A 23,458-nucleotide genomic window follows, 5' to 3' on the forward strand; every position below is an offset into this window, starting at 1 on the left:
AGAAAATAGTAAAATAAAGAAGAAAAAACAAACTTTTGACTGGTACTGTATATCATGCATATCCCGTATATATGACTAATACAACTTGAAACTTCCCTATAATCCACTTGTAAATAGCTAATTAAAAATCGTCAAACAGTTGCAAAATATTGTTGGTGTTTTGAAATGGGTTCCTACGGTTTTGCTGCAAGCAAGCCTGCCTCTCTGTCGGACAAATCCCAAACAACATAGCTGGATCAGGTCATGAGCTGTTCTCCACAGAAAAGTGTCAGTAAGCAATGTGATGCCTCCATGCGGATGGCTTGGATCGCTCCCAATATGGCTTCTGGGTCATCAGTCCAGAGAGGGGGTGGGGGAGGGGGTGTTTGATGCCCATAGTTGGAGCTCGTTTCTCAGTCCCAGGTACCTCAGCAGTATAGAACCATATTTCTACCTCGCTGCTCTCACCACTACTTCAACCTCCCCACCCCCCTTCTCCTACCACACAAGTTAGAGTCCATTGCCCTTTCACAAGCTGTCAGATTTTCAGGGTCACTGCTTATTTGTCAGGTTTGCTTAATCAAATTCTCAGCCTGCCTCAACCTCACACATGAGGAGAGGGTGGCGATAGGAGGCCGGTTCTGTTTAGTATTGCTGTAGCCTATAGGCTTTAAAAAGGAGAACGTCCCCAGAGACAGTTTTATAAGGCTGCAGGGTTGTGCAGTTTGGCTCAGCAGCGGTTTACCGTTCCAAAGGAGCATTTATATTCAGTGGTAGTGTTGTTCTAAGTGCTGCATCGTTATCGCAAGTGCCTCCGAAGCACATTGGTGGAGCCATAAGTCTGACAGCCAATCAATAATTCATATTCTGATTAAAGCTTGAAATAACGTATTTTGACTTAAGTGAAATGTTCCATTTATTCATAAGGAAAGGAAATATTAGAAAAATATCAAGTAGTAGTGGAACTAATGTGTCCCTCACAAAGAAAGCACAGACATTCGTCTGGAGATCCTACAATGGTTTTGGGTGGAAACAGTGGTAGGACGAGGCAGTGGTAGGACTGGGTAGTGGTAGGACTGGGTAGTGGTAAGAATGGGTAGTGGTAGGACTGGGTAGTGGTAAGAATGGGTAGTGGTAGGACTGGGTTTAGTGTTTGTAAGAATGGTGTTGGTAGGACTGGGGTAGTGGAAGAATGGGTAGTTGTAGGACGAGGCAGGGTAGTGACGAGGCAGTGGTAGGAACGAGGCAGTGGTAGGACGGGTAGTGGTTAGGACGAGGTAGTGGTAGGACAATGCAGTGGTAGGACGAGGCTGAGTGGTAGGACGGGGTAGTGGTAGGACGGGGTAGTGGTAGGACGGGGTAGTGGTAGGACGGGGTAGTGTAGAACGAGGCAGTGGTAGGACGGGGTAGTGGTAGGACGGGGTAGTGGTAGGACGGGGTAGTGGTAGGACGAGGTAGTGGTAGGACGGGGTAGTGGTAGGACGAGCTAGCCTGTGAAATATGTAGCATGTATTTTGATGTTTTTATTGCTTGTTTCCTTGTCTTATCAATAAATGGAACATTTCATTTATGTCTAAATACATTATTTCTCCATTATGCTCAGTTAAGTGTATTTGGCAAAGCCGAGCTGTTAAATTCAGCTGCAGCTAAATTCATGCCCTCAGGTATTGCAGGAGCGCTATACAAATGTCAATCTATTGTCAATCTAATGTCAATCTTTTGAGTTGATCTATCATTTCTGAGTTCATCAGTGACAACAAAGCCCAGGCAACACCAGTAGGGCTTCACTAATCCGTTTAGGAGGCGTACCTTTTTTCCTCATGGATGCGTTGGATGGACCACGTGACGGACCAGTACCAGAAAGCGCAGTGACCTACTACAATGGGATCAATAACAACAAAGCTTACCCAAGCAGACTGGCTGGCAAAATATCGCCAGCCAGTCTGCTTGGGGTGTTACCACTGGCCACATACCGAGCCGCTCCATTACGCAATGGATGTCAACAGACCATGAAAGGCTACTATTGCTCAGGGTCTGAATATCAATGTATGGTTACGTATTATGGATGTCAACAGACCATGAAAGGCTACTATTGCTCAAGGTCTGAATATCAATGTATGGTTACGTATTATGGAAGGAGCTGCTTTCTACTTTCTGCAAGTTTGTAGCGTTGATGTGACGGTGGACTTAGACTATTTGACTTTAGGGTCAATGGATGCTCGTTTGAGTTGGTACAGTAACGCAACAAAATCTAGGGCGTGGGCATTGGCCAGAACTGCTGAGACGAGATATACTGTAGCTGACATATTTTAAACTCACAGATACTCACAGTCCCGGTGATATGTCTGATATGATATGTCAAACCCCTGATAGAGAGATTGGTATGGGAATTAGGTCAGGGTGTCCACTCAACGCCCTCCACCCAAGCTCCGTGTGATGGGGACAAGCCCCATCAGGTGTCTGGCCTTAGCATAGCGTCCAATCCTCTCCTACTCTTCTCTCTGCTGACCCCTCAGACAACAAAAGACCTGACCCGACCCCATTTACCCAGTCATGTCAAGACATCGCCTTAGCGGTCAGAGGTTGTTGCGGGTCACAGTACGGGTCGTCATAAAGGTCATATTCCCATGACATCATCAGTATTCCAGACTTTTCTTTCATTCTCCCATTTCTTCTCTGTTCGTTGGGTTCGAAACGTCATGGTTTTTGCTTGGAAGTAATACAGTTCTGTGTCTCTTCTGTAGAAATGTGTAGAACATGGCATGGCCCATTGTATATAAGACTAGTGAGTATAGTGTTATAGCTTAACAGTAAACCTCATGAGGTTGTCAGACCAGAATCCAGGCCAACTGCTAAGTCCCCTTCTTTGACCTGACCTGTTCAACTATAACTGTCCTGACCTGTTCAACTGTAACTGTCCTGACCTGTTCAACTGTAACTGTCCTGACCTGTTCAACTATAGCTGGTCCTGACCTGTTCAACTGTACTGTCCTGACCTGCTTCAACTGTAGACTGTCCTGACCTGTTCAACTGTAGCTGTCCTACCTGTTCAACTATAGCTGTCCTGACCTGTTTCAACTATAGCTGTCCTGACCTGTTCAACTGTAACTGTCCTGAAAACCTGTTCACACGTGTAACTGTCCTGACCTGTTCAACTGTAACTGTCCTGACCTGTTCAACTGTAACTGTCCTGACCTGTTCAACTTGTAGCTGTCCTGACCTGTTCAACTGTAGCTGTCCTGACCTGTTCAACTGTAACTGTCCTGACCTGTTCAACTATAACTGTCCTGACCTGTTCAACTATAACTGTCCTGACCTGTTCAACTGTAGCTGTCCTGACCTGTTCAACTGTAACTGTCCTGACCTGTTCACACTATAACTGTCCTGACCTGTTCAACTGTAACTGTCCTGACCTGTTCAACTATAACTGTCCTGACCTGTTCAACTATAACTGTTCCTGACCTGTTCAACTGTAACTGTCCTGACCTGTTCAACTGTAGCTGTTCCTGACCTGTTCAACTGTAAACTGTCCTGACCTGTTCAACTAAACTTGCCTGACCTGTTCAACTATAACTGTCCTGACCTGTTCAACTGTAACTGTCCTGACCTGTTCAACTGTAGCTGTTCCTGACCTGTTCAACTGTAGCTGTCCTGACCTGTTCAACTATAACTGTCCTGACCTGTTCAACTGAACTGTCCTGACCTGTTCAACTATAACTGTCCTGACCTGTTCAACTGTAGCTGTCCTACCGTTAACTGTAGCTGTCCTGACCTGTTCAACTGTAAACTGTCCTGACCTGTTCAACTATAACTGTCCTGACCTTTCAACTATAACTGTCCTGACCTGTTCAACTATAACTGTCCTGACCTGTTCAACTGTAACTGTCCTTACCTGTTTCAACTGTCAACTGTCCTGACCTGTTCAACTGTAACTGTCCTGACCTGTTCAACTATAACTGTCCTGACCGTTCAACTTAACTGTCCTGACCTGTTCAACTTAACTTTCCTGACCTGTTCAACGTAAACTGTCCTGACCTGTTCAACTATACTGTCCTGACCTGTTCAACTGTAAATCCTGACCTGTTCAACTGTAGCTGTCCTGACCTGTTCAACTATAACTGTCCTGACCTGTTCAACTGTAAGCTGTCCTGACCTGTTCAACTATACTGTCCTGACCTGTTCAACTGTAACTGTCCTGACCTGTTCAACTGTACTGTCCTGACCTGTCAACTGTAACTGTCCTGACCTGTTCAACTATAACTGTCCTGACCTGTTCAACTGTAACTGTCCTGACCTGTTCAACTGTAACTGTCCTGACCTGTTCAACTGTAACTGTCCTGACCTTTCAACTGACTTCCTGACCTGTTCAACTGTAAACTGTCCTAACCTGTTCAACTGTAACTGTCCTGACCTGTTCAACTGTAGCTGTCCTGACCTGTTCAACTGTAACTGTCCTGACCTGTTCAACTGTAACTGTCCTGACCTGTTCAACTATAACTGTCCTGACCTGTTCCACTGTAACTGTCCTGACCTGTTCAACTGTAGCTGCACTTTAAATGAAAAAGAAACGCTGCACAATAATTGCTCCGATGCAATTCTGTATTTTCCAACGTTTCGACAGCAAGCTGTCTTCATCAGGGTTTCATGGCCCTGCAGGTCACCAGTATAGGTTTTGATAGGTGTTCATAATCATGGCCGACTATGGCCTGATATCATTGGTCAATATACAGATAATATAGAGACAAAAAAAGCACAAATGAATATACAATGATCACAGATGGCCTACAATTTCATCATAAATAGTCTAGTATACACAGTGATTTAAAATAGATAACAGGAAGGGTTTCAGATCAAACTCAACATTCAGACCATAGGGAGCGAAGGTCTTTAAATTTAACATCCATGCGGTCTCTTGTTTTAACAATAAATTGTCACGGTCACCCCCTGTCCTGGAGAGGGTGACATGTTCGATGACAAGATAGCGAAGGGGAGAAATAAGGTGGTTCGCTTCTAAATTAGTGGGCAGCATCTGGGTATGTCAAGTTTTTACACCTTAAGGTGCTACGGTGCTCAGAGGTTCTGACTTTTAGTTTTACCTTACTGTAGCCACAACCACACACCCAGCAGTCTTCAATGTACTCAGTGTCTCAGCTCTCTGCATAAGCTCTCTGCATGGTTCTTTAGTTTAATGTGACCGTGGAGTTGAGACAAGTGTTTGACGAGCTATTGCAATGGATCGTATTGCGCTTAATGCTTGTTCTGCCCCTCCAGATCGGTTCTGGAACCACTAAGCTGCTGGAGCCAATGAGGATAGATGAACCGAGAGAGAGAGAGAGAGAGAGAGAGTGTGGGTGAGGGGAAGTGGGAAGGAGGAGCACGGGAGAGGGAAGAAGGGAGAGAGGGATTAGCTTGGCGAGCAGTGAAGTGCAAAGGAGTTGTCACCTCATTTCACTCTGATGCAGCGTTAATGGGAATCTGTCTCTCTCTCTGTGTGTTGCTTCTCCTGCGATGCTGTTTTCTGTCTCTCTGTCTCAGTCTCTCTCTGTGTCTCTTTCTCTCGCTGTCTCTCGCTCGCTGTCTCTTGCTCTCTCTCTCTCTCGTGTGTGTGTTTTCTCTGAATTCTGCTACAGTATTCACAATAAATGAGGTGTCAGTGTGTTTGTCGAATATCATTGCGTGTCAAAGATGTTTCAATTTGCATTTCATTTCACTCCCCACTGTTGGACGATTAGAATGTTCCAAAGACGTTTGCTGTGTGCTGCTAGTGAAAGACTACTTTTAGAACAGCTACAGATCAGTGATTTAATATGTTTGTGACACCACATCAAGGGGGATACCTAGTCATGCAACTGAATGCATTCAACTGAAATGGGTCTTGAGGTGAAAGACCACAAACGTATGGGTGAAACATCACACTGTGAAGAATAGGCGATAAGCGCCATGCATCCTGTTGTAGGAGGTCCCATCTCGCAGAACAGAGTCTGTTTAGAACGCTGAGCACGATGACCTCACATTCTAATTATAGACCATGAACGTGCTGACGTGTTGCTTCCCAAGCCATTATGATGTAACCAGGTTGGGCAAAGATAAAAGGCCTGGATGTGGATCGTCATTTTTAACATGCTATTTGATGAAACTTGAATGAACTGCAAGCCTGTCCTGCATACAGTGCACTAAAACATAAAGCTTTCTGACATTCACAGTAGTGCTTTGTAAACATTATTACAAGACTAAAGCCTCTGTCTCTCTATCTCTTCCTCACTCTTGCCTCTCTCCCTCCCTCTTCTTTCCTCTTCTCTGTCTCTCTCTCTGTGTCTCTCTGTTTGCAGTTGCCCTGAAGAACTGTACTTGCAATGATGGTAGCGCTGACAACAGCAAAGCCACAGGATTGGAGGACAGTTGGCTGCCTGAAGGAGAACTCTTGCTGCAGGTCAGTGCTAAAGGCATGTGGAATCGTCTAAAATATAAAGACAAAAACAACTTGTCTTTGCTTTTGGTAATTAATTACAAGGCTTAATATCCAGTGATGAAGTGTTGGATATACCCCATAGCTCACTGGCCTCACTTTGTCTTAAATCCAAAAATGTAACAGCTTGTTTGTATCTCCGGTTATCAATTCCCATAATACACCGTAATACTCCCATCATTTTGTCATACTGGAATTCATTCTCATTTCATTTAGTTTCTATCAATTCTATCACAATTTCTAGGGAGCTATTTTCATTTTGTTTCTCTGTATGTGTGATTGAGTGGAGAGTGATCTAGTTGGCTGCCAGATCTCTTTTGGATAAGCCAGTGTCATTGATTTTCCAGTCCAGTTCCCCTGTATGTGCAGCACAGTGGAATTCCAGAGCAGAACAGAGGAAACAGTCTGCCAGACATCCCTGCCCTATGAGCGAAGTTTCATTATTATGATAAACCTACATCTCTCCAATGTGTTAGTAATGAAGCATGAAAGCTCATTCTGGGGAGGAGGACATCTTTTATTCAGATTGAGATAACAGCCACGGGACATTTTAAAAGACAGGGAGGCAGGACGAAAAGGCAGGGTTAGGGGAAGAAGCGGAGAAGGGGAGCGGTAATTGAAGATTTCTCTCTTCTTCTTTGTGGTTCAACATCAGACACTTAGTAGTGAATTGTAGAGGAGCTGTGAGGTCATCCATTATTTACATCAGGAGAGGAGGGGTAAAATAGAGTTTTCACCTCTTACTGTCATGGTTGAAAATAGACTCAGACTACCTCTTATACACCCTTATGACACCCTCCACCGTGTGGGAAAGTAGCCTGACACCTTCCACCGTGTGGGAAAGTAGCCTGACACCTTCCACCGTGTGGGAAAGTAGCCTGACACCTTCCACCGTGTGGGAAAGTAGCCTGACACCCTCCACCGTGTGGGAAAGTAGCCTGACACCCTCCACCGTGTGGGAAAGTAGCATGACAACCCTCCACCGTGTGGGAAAGTAGCCTGAACCCTCCACCGGTGTGGGAAAGTAGCCTGACACCCTCCACCGTGTGGGTAAAGTACGCCTGACACCCTCCACCGTGTGGGAAAGTAGCCTGACACCCTCCACCGTGTGGGAAAGTAGCCTGACACCCTCCACCGTGTGGGAAAGTAGTCTGACACCCTGCACCGTGTGGGAAAGTAGTTCTGCAGAATGCAGACAGATCCTGTAAGTTTTGGTACTGTACCAGCATGCAAAAAATGCAAAGCTATTGGAGGTGTGGTTTCTTTTCTGTTCAACCAGGAAGTCTATAATCTAGTTTGCACACATTGTGGTACTCTGATTGCATGAGTTCAACTGTGTTCATATGGGGTCTGCCGCTAGGGGCTTGTTACATTTATTTCACTTCACTAATTTGTAGTTGCTGAACGTCTGGTACATTAGACCCTGGAAGTTGGCTATTTACTTGCAAGATGGTGTACAAACCATCCAAGCTGACATGATAATGTTTATGTTTCACTGGACTGCTTACACACAGAGAGGATGTGCTGCAGATAATTGGGGTGAATCATTGATTATTAGTTAAAGAGCAACATGACATCACCATGCCTTAGTCATGGTTCAGCCCCTGGGAAGACTGAGGGTACTTCCTGTGGATGCACCCATTGCACTGTGTGTGTGCGTGCGTGCGTGCGTGTGTGCGTGCGCGCGCGTGCGTGCGTGCGGCCCGGGGTTTTGTGTGTGTTAACAAATCAGGTGATGGATGAACAAGCTAATGTCTGTTTTGTTTGAGTAAGGTAGATATGGTTGTATGCCTGTTTGTGCATTTGTTTACAAAATGTTCCTGTGTACAAGGGAGTGGGAGTGTGTTTAGTGGGGTGGAAACATGGGACCAGCTGTTCCTGTTTGGGATAAAACAAATGACTGACTAATCCGTCTATCTTTTATTCCTGACATTAGTTCTCTCCGGTTCAGAACAAACCCGTCTTGCATGTAGTACACTGACAGCTCCCCCTCCACTCCGGGGTGCAGAGTCCACCCATCTCACTGTAGGACACCTCACAACCACTACCGTCACATGTTGCTTAAGTAGTCAAAAAACAATGTCTCATTAAGCAAAATTCAGTAAATATAAAACATATCTAAGTCTGATTGAGATGCATGTTGGAACAGAACCCGGAGATATGAAAAGACTAAGGAAGAACCAGACAAGACACCAGGATAAAGGGACTAAGGGGGCAGTTGAAATCGGTTCTTGCATTGGAATTATATTGAAAACTGCTTATTTCACAATAAACATAAAGTTCAAATGCCCAGACTCTGAGACCGTTGGTTAAGTGCTTTTTAAGTGACAGGTTAGAGCGAAATCTGTAGCAGCACAATGGACTGCGCCCTACACACTAAAGCAATGCCGTTTTGGTGATGAAAATAGGCTATAGGATAGAAAGGGTAATTCACATATTACAAAGCGCCTATGTAAATATAGCTGTACACACACAGCTGTCTTACCAAAATAATGCAAACTAAATGCAGAAAGTAATAGCCTAGTTATTCTTGCATTGAAACAAACATACTGAGTAGCAGTTTGGCTTTGAATACCGACACAACTGTGATGCAAACGAATGAATGAGAACAGAATAAACCAGCGGTACTAAGTAGTAGGCCTAGTAAATAAAATATCAGATTAAGGCATGACACAATCTATATTTAGGCTAGTTACATTAACAGTAAACAAAGGGTGAAAGGAGATCCAGATAACCAGAACAGCCTACAGCTTACTACAGTGAGATGCAGCCTACTACAGTGAGATGCAGCATACTACAGTGAGATGCAGCCTACAGCCTACTACAGTGAGATACAGCCTACTACAGTGAGCAATGCACATACTACAGTGAGATGCAGCCTAAGCCTACTACAGTGAGATACAGTCTACTACAGTGAGATACAGCTCTACTACAGTGAGATTCAGCCTACTACAGTGAGATGCAGCATACTACAGTGAGATTGCAGCTACAGTCTCACTACAGTGAGATACAGTTACTACAGTGAGATGCAGCCTACTACAGTGAGATTACAGCTATACGTGAGGCAGCTACTACAGTGAGATGCAGCATACTACAGTGAGATGCAGCCTACAGTCTACTACAGTGAGATACAGTCTACTACAGTGAGATGCAGCCTACTACAGTGAGATGCAGCCTACAGCCTACTACAGTGAGATGCAGCCTACAGCCTACTACAGTGAGATGCAGCCTACAGCCTACTACAGTGAGATGCAGCCTACAGCCTACTACAGTGAGATACAGCCTACAGTCTCCTACAGTGAGATGCAGCCTACAGCCTACTACAGTGAGATGCAGCATACTACAGTGAGATGCAGCCTACTACAGTGAGATGCCGCTACTACAGTGAGATGCCGCCTACTACAGGGAGATGCAGCATACTACAGTGAGATGCAGCCTACTACAGTGAGATGCAGCCTACTACAGTGAAATGCAGCCTACAGTCTCCACAGTGGAGATGCAGCCTACTACAGTGAGATGCAGCCTACTACAGTGAGATAACAGCCTACTACAGTGAGATGCAGCCTACAGCCTACTACAGTGAGATGCAGCCTACTACAGTGCGATGCATCCTACTACAGTGAGATGCAGCCTACAGTCTACTACAGTGAGATGCAGCCTACTACAGTGAGATGCAGTCTACTACAGTGAGATGCAGCCTACAGCCTACTACAGTGAGATGCAGCCTACAGCCTACTACAGTGAGATGCAGCCTACAATCTCTACAGTGAGATACAGTCTCCTACAGTGAGATGCAGCTACAGTCTCCTCACAGTGAGATGCAGAATACAGTCTACTAACAGTGAGATGCAGCCTACTACAGTGAGATGCAGCCTACAAGTCTACTACAGTGAAGATGCAGCCTACATCCTACTACAGTGAGATACAGTCTACAGTCTTCTACAGTGAGATGCAGCTACTACAGTGAGATGCAGCCTACAGTCTACTACAGTGAGATGCAGCCTACAGTCTACTACAGTGAGATACAGCCTACTACAGTGAGATACAGCATACTAAAGTGAGATGCAGCCTACAGTCTACAGCTCCTACAGTGAGATGCAGCCTACAGTCTCCTACAGTGAGATGCAGCCTACTACAGTGAGATACAGCCTACTACAGTGAGATACAGCATACTAAAGTGAGATGCAGCCTACAGCCTAACTACAGTGAGATGCAGCCTACAGCCTACTACAGTGAGATGCAGTCTACTACAGTGAGATACAGCCTACTACATGGAGATGCAGCCTACAGCCTACTACAGTGAGATGCAGCCTACTACAGTGAGATACAGCCTACTACAGTGAGATGCAGTCTACAGCCTACTACAGTGAGATGCAGCCTACAGTCTCTACATTGAGATGCAGCCTACAGTCTACTACCAGTGAGATGCAGTCTACTACAGTGAGATGCAGCTTACTACAGTGAGATGCAGTCTCCTACAGTGAGATGCAGCTCTACAGTGAGATGCAGCCTACTACAGTGAGATGCAGCCTACTACAGTGAGATACAGCCTACTAACAGTGAGATGCATCCTACTACAGAGATACAGCTTACTACAGTGAGATGCAGCCTACTACAGTGAGATACAGTCTCCTACAGTGAGATGCAGCCCTTACACCGACCTACTACAGTGAGGTGCAGTCTAACAGCCCACTACAGTGAGATGCAGTCTCTCACAGTGAGATGCAGCCTACAGTCTACTACAGTGAGGGGCAGTCTACAGCTTACTAAGTGAGGCAGTTCTTCCTACAGTGAGATGCAGCCTACAGTCTACTACAGTGAGATGCAGTCTACTACAGTGAGATACAGCTTACTACAGTGAGATGCAGCCTACTACACTGAGCTACAGCCTACTACAGTGAGATGCATCCTACAGTCTACTACAGTGAGATGCAGCCTACAGTCTACTACAGTGAGATGCAGTCTACTACAGTGAGATACAGCCTACTAGTGAGATGCATCCTACAGTCTACTACAGTGAGATGCAGCCTACAGTCTCCTACAGTGAAATACAGCCTACTACAGTGAGATGCATCCTACTACAGTGAGATACAGCCTACTACAGTGAGATACAGCCTACTACAGTGAGATGCGTCCTACTACAGTGAGATGCAGACTACTACAGTGAGATGCAGTAGTAGGACTAAGCCTAATGGAAGGACTAAGCCTAATGGAAGGACTAAGCCTAATGGAAGGACTAAGCCTAACCGAAATGTATTCCCCCCCTTTATTTTGATAGGGAGTCATGCTGAGACCAAGGTCTCTTTTACCGATGAGCCCTGTATACACATCAGTACACATCAATATACACATTAGTATACATCACTATATGCATCAATGTACACATCAGTATACATCAATATACACATCAATATACACATCAATACACGAAAAGCAAAACACAATCATAGAATACAAACTAAAAGCTGCTTTTTCCTGACTCGATGTCATCAGTGAGTTGCATTGTGTTGTATAACAATCTTTTGTTATCTTGTGCATGTTTGACATACAGGCTCTGAACGGCTTCGTCCTGGTGGTCACGAATGATGGGACCATTTTCTACTCCTCTCACACCATCCAGGATTACCTGGGCTTCCACCAGGTACCGTACAGATTGTCCCTCCTCCCTTTCCGTACCCCAGTGAAGGTTCTATTCCTAAAGCATGACCATGGTGTTCTGTGCCTCAGCTCATTCATAATAGACAAGCAGGCATCTGGTGAGGCAGCTGGATCGTCTCTGGGATCTTGGCTGACTAATAGCATTAATTCTACTGCTGGGTCAGCCTGGTGCAGCATTCACATGCATGTTTGCAAACATTAAAGCATAATCCTCCATCGACACATGGTCATCTCTGCTTGAGGTTTTTATAAATGATTTGCATGCAATACAAGCATAGAATGATACCCTGTAGAGGTTGTCAATGTAGAGACGGTTGCCTATAGATGCTATGGCATCAAATAATTGGTTAGATTTGATCTCAATGAGACTGATCTGTATAAACCTGATTTAAATGAAAATAATATTCATTGGAGTTATGGTTGGGTTTGAGGGTTGCGTGTGGTGTCTGCTGCGAACTGTCAGGGGCCGTTGTCTGGGCCCTACCTGCTTGGTGAGGAGTCTGATTCTGCTCAGCAGGTCCACAGAGAGAGACTGGGTGAGACCAGTCTATTAATAGCTTGGCCTTTAGTGGAAAGAGACCACCAGCCGTGGTAGTGGGCAGTGGGCAGCAGCCCTAACCAGCACCACAGCATCACAGACCCTGCAGAGATGGATGGGAATATGGGGGGATGGTGAAGAGGCACAAAGGATTGAAGCACTTCTCACATTATGCAGTCTACTGTATGACATTCAGGTTCTGGAGAAGTTCAGCACACACTGAGACACTGGTAATTCAACACACTCTTGGAGAGATATCACAGACCCCTTCAGTATAGCGATGTTCCTATAACGTCACTCCTTCAGTAAACAGTGCATTCGGAGTATTCAGACCACTTGACTTTTTCCACATTTAGTTTCGTTTTTAGAAATTTTTGCGAATTTATAAAAATAAAAATATCATCATTTACATACGTTTTTCAGACCCTTTACTCAGTCCTTTGTTGAAGCACCTTTGGCAGCGATTACAGCCTTGAGTCTTCTTGGGTATGACACTACAAGCTTGGCACACCTGCATTTGGGGAGTTTCCCCCATTCTTCTTCTTTGCAGATCCTCTCGAGCTCTGTCGGGTTGGATGGGGGGGCGTCGCTATTTTCAGGTCTCTCCAGAGATGTTCGATCGGGTTCAAGTCCGGGCTCTGACTGGGCCACCCAAGGACATTCAGAGATTTGTTCCGAACCTTCGCCCCAGTTTGAGGTCCTGAGCGCTTTGGAACAGGTTTTCATCAAGGATCTCTCTGTACTTTGCTCTGTTCATCTTTCCCTCGAACATCCCCACAGCATGATGCTGCCACCACCATGCTTCACCGTAGGGATGGTGCCAGGTTTCCTCCAGACGTGACGCTTGGCATTTAGGCCAAAGAGAATCTTGTTTCTCATGGTCTGAGAGTCCTTTAGGTGCCTTTTGGAAAAATCCAAGCGACTGTCATGTGCCTTTTACAGAGGAGTGGCTTCCGTCTCGCCACTCTACCATAAAGGCCTGATTGGTGGAGTGCTGCAGAGATGGTTGTCCTTCTGGAAGGTTCTCCCATCTCCACAGAGGAACTCTGGAGCTCTGTCAATGACCATCAGGTTCTTGGTCACCTCCCTGACCAAGGCCCTTCTCCCCCGTTTGGCTGGCCGGCCAGCTCTAGGAAGAGTCTTGTGGTTTCCAGACTTCAACCAATTAAATCATGATGGAGGCCACTGTGTTCTTGGGGACTTTCAATGCTGCAGACATTTTTTGGTACCCTTCCCCAGATCTGTGCCTCGACACAATCCTGTCTCGGAGCTCTACGGACAATTCCTTCAACCTCATACCTTTTCTCTGACTGCACTGTCAACTATGGGACCTTATATAGACCGGTGGATTCCACAGGTGGAATCCATTCAAGTTGTAGAAACATCTCAAGGATGATCAATGGAAACAGGATGCACCTGAGCTCAATTTTGAGTCTCATACAAAGGGTCTGAATACTTAAATAAGGTATTTCTGTTTTATTTCTGTTTTCTAAAAACCTGTTTTCGCTTTGTCATTATGGGGTATTATGTGTAGATTGATGAGGATTTTTAAAATCCATTTCAGAATAAGGCTGTAACATAACAAAATGTGGAAAAAGTGAAGGGGTCTGTAGCAGTGTAGCACTGTAGCAGTATAGTGTCTGAAGTTCCCATAATGTCATTTACATAAGGATCTATCATTTAGACGTTGTTTGTGTCTGTATTGTGCATGCTTCCCATCTTTATTTTAACTGCCTCCATGTGATGGATATTTCCATCTTTATTTTGTTTGTCTCTATATAATCCCTCCTTCCCTTCGTACTCCCTCGCTCTCCTTCTCTCCCTCTCTCTACACCCTCTCTCCCCCCCCTTTCTTCTTCTCTCTCTCTTTCCTTACTCAGACTGATATTATGCATCAGAGTGTGTATGAGTTGGTCCACACTGAGGACCAGCAGGAGCTGAGGAGGAACCTCCACTGGGCCCTCAGCCCACCTGCCATCGTGGGACCCACTGGGAGAGTCCTCCTCAGGTGACTTCCTACCTCTGTGTTAGACCCTGAAACACCACCTCTGTGTTAGACCCTGAAACACCACCTCCGTGTTAGACCCTGAAACACCACCTCTGTGTTAGACCCTGAAAGACCACCTCTGTGTTAGACCCTGAAACACCACCTCGTGTTAGACCCTGAAACACCACCTCTGTGTTAGACCCTGAAACACCACCTCCGTGTGTTAGACCCTGAAACACCACCTCCGTTTAGACCCTGAAACACCACCCCCGTGTTAGACCCTGAAACACCACCTCCGTGTTAGACCCTGAAACACCACCTCCGTGTTAGACCCTGAAACACCACCTCCGTGTTAGACACTGAAACACCCCTCCTCGTTAGACCTTGAAACACCACCTCTGTGTTAAACCCTGAAACACCCCTCGTTAGACCTTGAAACACCACCTCTGTGTTAGACCCTGAAACACCACCTCCGTGTAACCCTGAAACACCACCTCTGTGTTAGACCCTGAAACACCACCTCGTGTTAGACCCTGAAACACCACCTCTGTGTTAGACCCTGAACACCACCTCTGTGTTAGACCCTGAAACACCACCTCTGTGTTTAGACCCTGAAACACCACCTCTGTGTTAGACCCTGAAACACCCACCTCTGTGTTAGACCCTGAAACACCACCTCTGTGTTAGACCCTGAAACACCACCTCTGTGTTAGACCTTGAAACACCACCTCTGTGTTAGACCCTGAAACACCACCTCCTGTGTTAGACCCTGAAACACCCCTCCTCGTTAGACCCTGAAACACCACCTCTGTGTTAGACCCTGAAACACCACCTCCGTGTTAGACCCTGAAACACCCCCTCCCCTCGTTAGACCCTGAAACACCACCTCTGTGTTAGACCCTGAAACACCACCTCCGTGTTAGACCCTGAAACACCACCTCCTGTGTTAGACCCTGAAACACCACCTCCTGTGTTAGACCCTGAAACACCACCTCCGTGTTAGACCCTGAAACACCACCTCCGTGTTAGACCCTGAAAACACCACCTCTGTGTTAGACCCTGAAACACCACCTCCGTGTTAGACCCTGAAACACCACCTCCGTGTTAGACCCTGAAACACCACCTCCTCGTTAGACCCTGAAACACCACCTCCGTGTTAGACCCTGAAACACCACCTCCGTCAATGAAAAAACATTAAAAGAGATTCAATCATAGAAATGAATGCAGAACTTTCGATAGCATTTCCTACGAATACCCTCTGCATAATGCATTACAAATGCAGTTATAATACCTTATGAAGTATGCGTAATGCATTACATAAGTATATAATAACTCATTATTATGCATTATATTAACATCTATACTTAATAAATGCTCATAAACATTCAAGAAAGAGGCTCAGGCCTCTGCACTGACTTACCTCTCCACTAGTGGGTGGTGTTGCACATTTGTTCTTCCCCTGCTAGAGAGGAAGCCGTCACATGTCGTGCTAAGACTACATTAGCCTCTGGGGCTAATTACACAAGTGTATTTTCAACAGAGCTAGGAGACCACGGCCATTGAGGACAGGACACACAGTGCCGAGGGATATTGAATAAGGCTTTGTTTAAAGTGTCATGACACATCTCTCAGCAGACACCCAAGCCAGACACCTCACGTCAGCTTTTCTTTCAAGCCCAAACATTCATGTCAACACACAGTCAACAATGGTGTTATTCATTTGTTAGCTTTTTGTGTTGATGAATTCCTGTACGATCGTAAAAATAATAATTATTTCATGAGATTACATAATCAGGTGATCACTGATTACCCGTTTGTATGACCACCTTAGAGAAGTTGCACACATTTTGTCCTGGTTCTACAGTGTGACTGAACTGTATACTGTAATCTTGAGGATCGTTTCCAAATATAGTGCAATAGGTGGTTAGATGATATTGATGGTAAAGCCTGGTCTGAACATGTCATATCTTCTGATCCATAGATGTGGAGCCGGAGAGCAGGACCACTGTGACCTATAACCCTGAGCAGCTCCCACCAGAGAACTCCTCCTTCCTGGAGAGGAACTTTGTGTGTCGCTTCCGCTGCCTCCTGGACAACTCCTCTGGCTTCCTGGTAGGTGTTATTGACACCTCACCGCGACCGAATGCCTACAACCTCCCAATAGTGTTTGTCTATTAGTATTTTAAGCTCACTCAGAGGAAAGCTTACACATTGACATAGGGTGATGTGTTAACACGTTGAAATACAATTTTGATGGATGAAAATCAGATTGTTGTCGGATAGAATTTGGACAGATATTCAAACACATGGACAATCGAAGACAAATAGATACATGTCTAAAACAAAATGTTTGCATCTCCGTCCCCGTCCCCGTCCCCCCCGCCAGGCCCTGAGTCTGCAGGGCAGGCTGAAGTTCCTGCGTGGTCAGAACCAGCGGCAGGAAAACAGGGTCAAGGCGCCGCCCCAGCTGGCCCTGTTTGCCATCGCTACGCCCCTCCAGCCCCCCTCCATCCTGGAGATCAGGACCAAGAACATGATCTTCAGGACCAAACACAAGCTGGACTTCACCCCCATGGCCTGCGACGCAAAGTACGCACACTTCGACTTCCTCGTTATTATGATAATGTTGTGGTGACAGTTGCAATCATCCAAATAAATAGACTACTATTACAATAGTATTGAATAGACTGCCATTTGTCAGTCATACTGCTATTGTTATGTAGTACTGGTTATTATATGATGTGAAATAATTGTTTATTGACATCATCCCTTTTTGCAGGGGGAAAATTGTGCTTGGGTATACTGAAGCTGAACTTCGGGTGCGAGGCTCTGGGTATCAGTTTATCCATGCGGCGGATATGTTGTACTGCGCTGAGAACCATGTCCGAAGTAAGCCTCACCTCCATTACCTAAAAATACAAAACATGGGAGTATTTATTTGGATTGGGTTGAATTGGTTTGTCCTCAAAACATTGGTGAGGCCAGGTCTGACCAGGTCAAAGATGGTGGTCACAGAGTTCGGACAGTTTTCCCAAGTAATCCCAGTGGATTACGGCGCAGATTGAGCAAAGCCGCAGAGCTGCTAGAGGATAGGATAGGCCACAGATACACTACATGAGCAGAGCAGCAGCAATAATCTATATACACTACAACAAATAGTATGTGGACAGCTGCTCGTCGAACATCTCATTCAAAAATCATGGGCATTAATATGGAGTTGGTCCCCCTTTTGCTGCTGTAACAGCCTTCCACAGGCTTTCCACTAGATGTTGGAACATTGCTACAGGGACTTGCTTCCATTCAATCACGAGCGTTTGTGAGGTCGGGCGTTGTTGGGCGTTTAGGCCTGGCTCGCAGTCGGCGTTCCAATTCATCCCAAAGGTGTTCGGTGGGGTTATCATGCTGAAACAGGAGAGGGCCTTCCCCAAACTGTTTCCACAAAGTTGGAAGCACAGAATCGTCTAGAATGTCATTGTATGCTACAGAGTTAAGGGGCCTGAACCATGAAAACAGCCTCAGACCATTATTCCTCCTCCACCAAACTTTACAGTTGGCACTATGCATTGGGCCAGGTAGCGTTCTCCTGACATCCGCCAAACCCAGATTCTTCCGTCGGACTGCCAGATGGTGAAGCGTGATTCATCACTCCAGAGAACGCGTTTCCACTGCTCCAGAGTCCAATGGCAGTGAGCTTTACACCACTCTAGCTGACTCTTAGCATTGCTCATGGTGATCTTAGTCTTGTGTGCGGCTGCTCGGCCATGGAAACCCATTTCATGAAGCTCCCGACGAACAGTTCTTGTGCTGACGTTGCTTCCAGCGGCAGTTTGGAACTTGGTAGTGAGTGTTGCAACCGAGATGACAGATTATTTTTTACGTGCTTCGGCACTCCGCTGTCCCGTTTCTTAGCTTGTGTATTTGTATTGATTAAGGATCCCCATTAGCTGCTGCCAAAGCAGCTACTCTTCCTGGGGTCCAAACACATTAAAGCACTTACATTACATATAAAACAGTACATCATATAAAATTATTACACCACTACATATCTACAATACAAAATGTATAATACTATCATACTACAATATTACAATGTGTGTGTCTGTACATTTACATTTACATTTAAGTCATTTAGCAGACGCTCTTATCCAGAGCGACTTACAAATTGGTGCATTCACCTTATGACATCCAGTGGAACAGCCACTTTACAATAGTGCATCTAAATCTTTTAGGGGGGGGGGGGGGGTCAGAAGGATTACTTTATCCTATCCTAGGTATTCCTTAAAGAGGTGGGTTTTTCAGGTGTCTCCGGAAGGTGGTGATTGACTCCGCTGTCCTGGCGTCGTGAGGGAGTTTGTTCCACCATTGGGGGGCCAGAGCAGCGAACAGTTTTGACTGGGCTGCGCGGGAACTGTACTTCCTCAGTGGTAGGGAGGCGAGCAGGCCAGAGGTGGATGAACGCAGTGCCCTAGTTTGGGTGTAGGGCCTGATCAGAGCCTGAAGGTACTGAGGTGCCGTTCCCTCACAGCTCGTAGGCAAGCACCATGGTCTTGTAGCGGATGCGAGCTTCAACTGGAAGCCAGTGGAGGGAGCGGAGGAGCGGGGTGCGTGAGAGAACTTGGGAAGGTTGAACACCAGACGGGCTGCGGCGTCCTGGATGAGTTGTAGGGGTTTAATGGCACAGGCAGGGAGCCCAGCCAACAGCGAGTTGCAGTAATCCAGACGGGAGATGAACAAGTGCCTGGATTAGGACCTGCGCGCTTCCTGTGTGAGGCAGGGTCGTACTCTGCGGATGTTGTAGAGCATGAACTACAGGAACGGCCCACGCCTTGATGTGTTGAGAACGACAGGGTGTTGTCCAGGATCACGCCAAGGTTCTTAAGCGCTCTGGAGGAGGACACAATGGAGTGTCAACCGTGATGGCGAGATCATGGAACGGGCAGTCCTTCCCCGGGAGGAAGAGCAGCTCCGTCTTGCCGAGGTTCAGCTTGAGGTGGTGATCCCGTCATCCACACTGATATGTCTGCCAGACATGCAGAGATGGATTCGCCACCTGGTCATCAGAAGGGGGAAAGGAGAAGATTAATTGTGTGTCGTCTGCATAGCAATGATAGGAGAGACCATGTGAGGTTATGACAGAGCCAAGTGACTTGGTGTATAGCGAAACAGGAGAGGGCCCAGAACAGAGCCCTGGGGGACACCAGTGGTGAGAACGCGTGGTGAGGAGACAGATTCTCGCCACGCCACCTGGTAGGAGCGACCTGTCAGGTAGGACGTAATCCAAGCGTGGGCCCGCGCGGAGATGCCCAACTCGGAGAGGGTGGAGAGGAGGATCTGATGTTTCACAGTATCGAAGGCAGCCGATACGGTCTAGAAGGATGAGAGCAGAGGAGAGAGAGTTAGCTTTAGCAGTGCGGAGCGCCTCCGTGATACAGAGAAGAGCAGTCTCAGTTGAATGACTAGTCTTGAAACCTGACTGATTTGGATCAAAAGGTCATTCTGAGAGAGATAGCAGGAGAGCTGGCCAAGGACGGCACGTTCAAGAGTTTTGGAAAGAAAAGAAAGAAGGGATACTGGTCTGTAGTTGTTGACATCGGAGGGATCGAGTGTAGGTTTCTTCAGAAGGGGTGCAACTCTCGCTCTCTTGAAGACGGAAGGGACGTAGCCAGCGGTCAGGGATGAGTTGATGAGCGAGGTGAGGTAAGGGAGAAGTCTCCGAAATAGTCTGGAGAAGAGAGGAGGGGATAGGGTCAAGCGGGCAGGTTGTTGGGCGGCCGGCCGTCACAAGACGCGAGATTTCATCTGGAGAGAGAGGGGAGAGAAGAGGTCAGAGCACAGGTAGGGCAGTGTGAGCAGAACCAGCGGTGTCGTTTGACTTAGCAAACGAGGATCGGATGTCGTCGACCTTCTTTTCAAAAATGGTGACGAAGTCATCTGCAGAGAGGGGAGGGGGGGAGGGGGAGGGGGAGGAGGTTCAGGAGGGAGGAGAAGGTGGCAAAAGATGTCCTAGGGTTAGAGGCAGATGCTTGGAATTTAGAGTGGTAGAAAGTGGCTTTGGCAGCAGAGACAGAGGAGGAAAATGTAGAGAGGAGGGAGTGAAAGGATGCCAGGTCCGCAGGGAGGCGAGTTTTCCTCCATTTCCGCTCGGCTGCCCGGAGCCCTGTTCTGTGAGCTCGCAATGAGTCGTCGAGCCACGGAGCGGGAGGGGAGGACCGAGCCGGCCTGGAGGATAGGGGACATAGAGAGTCAAAGGATGCAGAAAGGGAGGAGAGGAGGGTTGAGGAGGCAGAGTCAGGAGATAGGTTGGAGAAGGTTTTGAGCAGAGGGAAAGATGATAGGATGGAAGAGGAGAGAGTAGCGGGGAGAGAGAGCGGAGGTTGGGACGGCGCGATACCATCCGAGTAGGGGCAGTGTGGGAAGTGTTGGATGAGAGCGAGAGGGAAAAGGATACAAGGTAGTGGTCGGAGACTTGGAGGGGAGTTGCAATGAGGTTAGTGGAAGAACAGCATCTAGTAAGATGAGGTCAGCGTATTGCCTGCCTTGTGAGTAGGGGGGGAAGGTGAGAGGGTGAGGTCAAAAGAAGAGAGGAGTGGAAAGAAGGAGGCAGAGAGGAATGAGTCAAAGGTAGACGTGGGGAGGTTAAAGTCGCCCAGAACTGTGAGAGGTGAGCCGTCCTCAGGAAAGGAGCTTATCAAGGCATCAAGCTCATTGATGAACTCTCCGAGGGAACCTGGAGGGCGATAAATGATAAGGATGTTAAGCTTGAAAGGGCTGGTAACTGTGACAGCATGGAATTCAAAGGAGGCGATAAGACAGATGGGTAAGGGGAGAAAGAGAGAATGACCACTTGGGAGAGATGAGGATCCCGGTGCCACCACACGCTGACCAGAAGCTCTCGGGGTGTGGGAGAACACGTGGCGGACGAAGAGAGAGCAGTAGGAGTAGCAGTGTTATCTGTGGTGATCCATGTTTCCGTCAGTGCCAAGAAAGTCGAGGGACTGGAGGGAAGCGTAGGCTGAGATGAACTCTGCCTTGTTGGCCACAGATCGGCAGTTCCAGAGGCTACCGGAGACCAGGAACTCCACGTGGGTCGTGCGCGCTGGGACCACCAGGCTGGGGTGGCCGCGGCCACGCGGTGTGAAGCGGTTGTATGGTCTGTGCAGAGAGGAGAGAACAGGGATAGACAAACACATAGTTGACAGGCTACTGAAGAGGCTACGCTAATGCAAAGGATATTGGAATGACAAGTGAACTACACCTCTCGAATGTTCAGAAAGTTAAGCCTACGTTGCAAAAAATCTTATTGACTAAGATGATTAAATGATACAGTACTGCTGAAGTAGGCTAGCTAGCAGTGCCTGCGTTGTTGACTTTGTTTGAAAGCTGGCTAGCTAACCGAAATTACTCTGTACCTTTGTGTGTTCTCTTCACAGTCTCCGTTGTTCCATAAGGTGTATTTTACCTGTTTTTTTGTATTTATTTTTAATCTGATTCTGCTGCTTGCATCAGTTACCTGATGTGGAAGAGAGTTCCATGTATTCATGGCTGTATGTAGTACTGTGCGCCTCCCATGGTCTGTTCTGGACTTGGGACTGTGAAGCGACCTCTGGTGGCATGTCTTGTGGGGTATGCATGGGTGTCCGAGCTGTGTGCTTGTATTTAAACAGACAGCTCAGTACATTCAGCTTGTCACCACTTCTTACAAAAAACAAGTAGTGATGAAGTCAATCTCTCTCCACTTTGAGCCATGAGAGATTGACATGCTGTCATTAATGTTAGCTCTCCGTGTACTTTTAAGGGCCAGCCGTGCTGCCCTGTTCTGAGCCAACTGCAATTTTCCCAAGTCCCTCTTTGTGGCACCTGACCACATGAATGAACAGTAGTCCAGGTGTGACAAAACTAGGGCCTGTAAGACCTGCCTTGTTGATAGTGTTGTTAAGAAGGCAGAGCAGTGCTTTATTATGGACAGACTTCTCCCCATCTTAGCTTCTCTCCACTTTTGGGCTCCCTAATGGTGCAGAGGACTACGGCACTGCATCTCAGTGCTGGAGGCGTCACTACAAACACCCTGGTTTGAATCCAGGCTGTATCACAACCGGCCGTGATTGGGAGGCCCATAGGGAGGCGCACAATGGGCCCAGCATCGTCTAAGTTTGGCCGGTGTAGGCCATCATTGTCAATAAGAATGTTCTTAACTGACTTGCCTAGTTAAATAAAGGTTAACATTTTTTATTTTTTTTAATACTGTTGTATCAACATGTTTTGACCATGACAGTTTACAATCCAGGGTTACTCCAAGCAGTTTAGTCACCTCAACTTGCTCAATTTCCACATTATTCGTTACGAGATGTAGTTGAGGTTTAGGGTTTAGTGAATGATTTGTCCCAAATACAATGCTTTTAGCTTAGGATATATTTAGGACTAATTTATTTGTTGTCACCTATTCTGAAACTAACTGCAGCTCTTTGTTGAGTGTTGCAGTCATTTCAGTCGCTGTAGTAGCTAACGTGTTGAGTGTTGCAGTCATTTCAGTCGCTGTAGTAGCTGACGTGTTGAGTGTTGTAGTCATTTCAGTCGCTGTAGTAGCTGACGTGTTGAGTGTTGCAGTCATTTCAGTCGCTGTAGTAGCTGACGTGTTGAGTGTTGCAGTCATTTCAGTCGCTGTAGTCGCTGACGTGTTGAGTGATCTGCATACATAGACACACTGGCTTTACTCAACATTCACAGTGTAGGTTGGAAAAAGTATGTGAACCCCTAGGCTAATGACTTCTCCAAAAGTTAATTGAAGTCAGGAGTCAGCTAACATGCTAACATCTCTGTTGACGAGTCTATG

General features: G+C 46.6%; 1 pseudogene; it reads left to right on the forward strand.

Annotated features, from left to right (window-relative positions):
- Nucleotides 1–23,458, forward strand: part of LOC111959516 (aryl hydrocarbon receptor-like) — a 46,024-nt pseudogene that overhangs the window by 10,965 nt on the left and 11,601 nt on the right.

The sequence above is a fragment of the Salvelinus sp. IW2-2015 genome, linkage group LG36 (genome assembly GCF_002910315.2).
Source record: "Salvelinus sp. IW2-2015 linkage group LG36, ASM291031v2, whole genome shotgun sequence".
Taxonomy (NCBI): Eukaryota; Metazoa; Chordata; class Actinopteri; order Salmoniformes; family Salmonidae; genus Salvelinus; species Salvelinus sp. IW2-2015.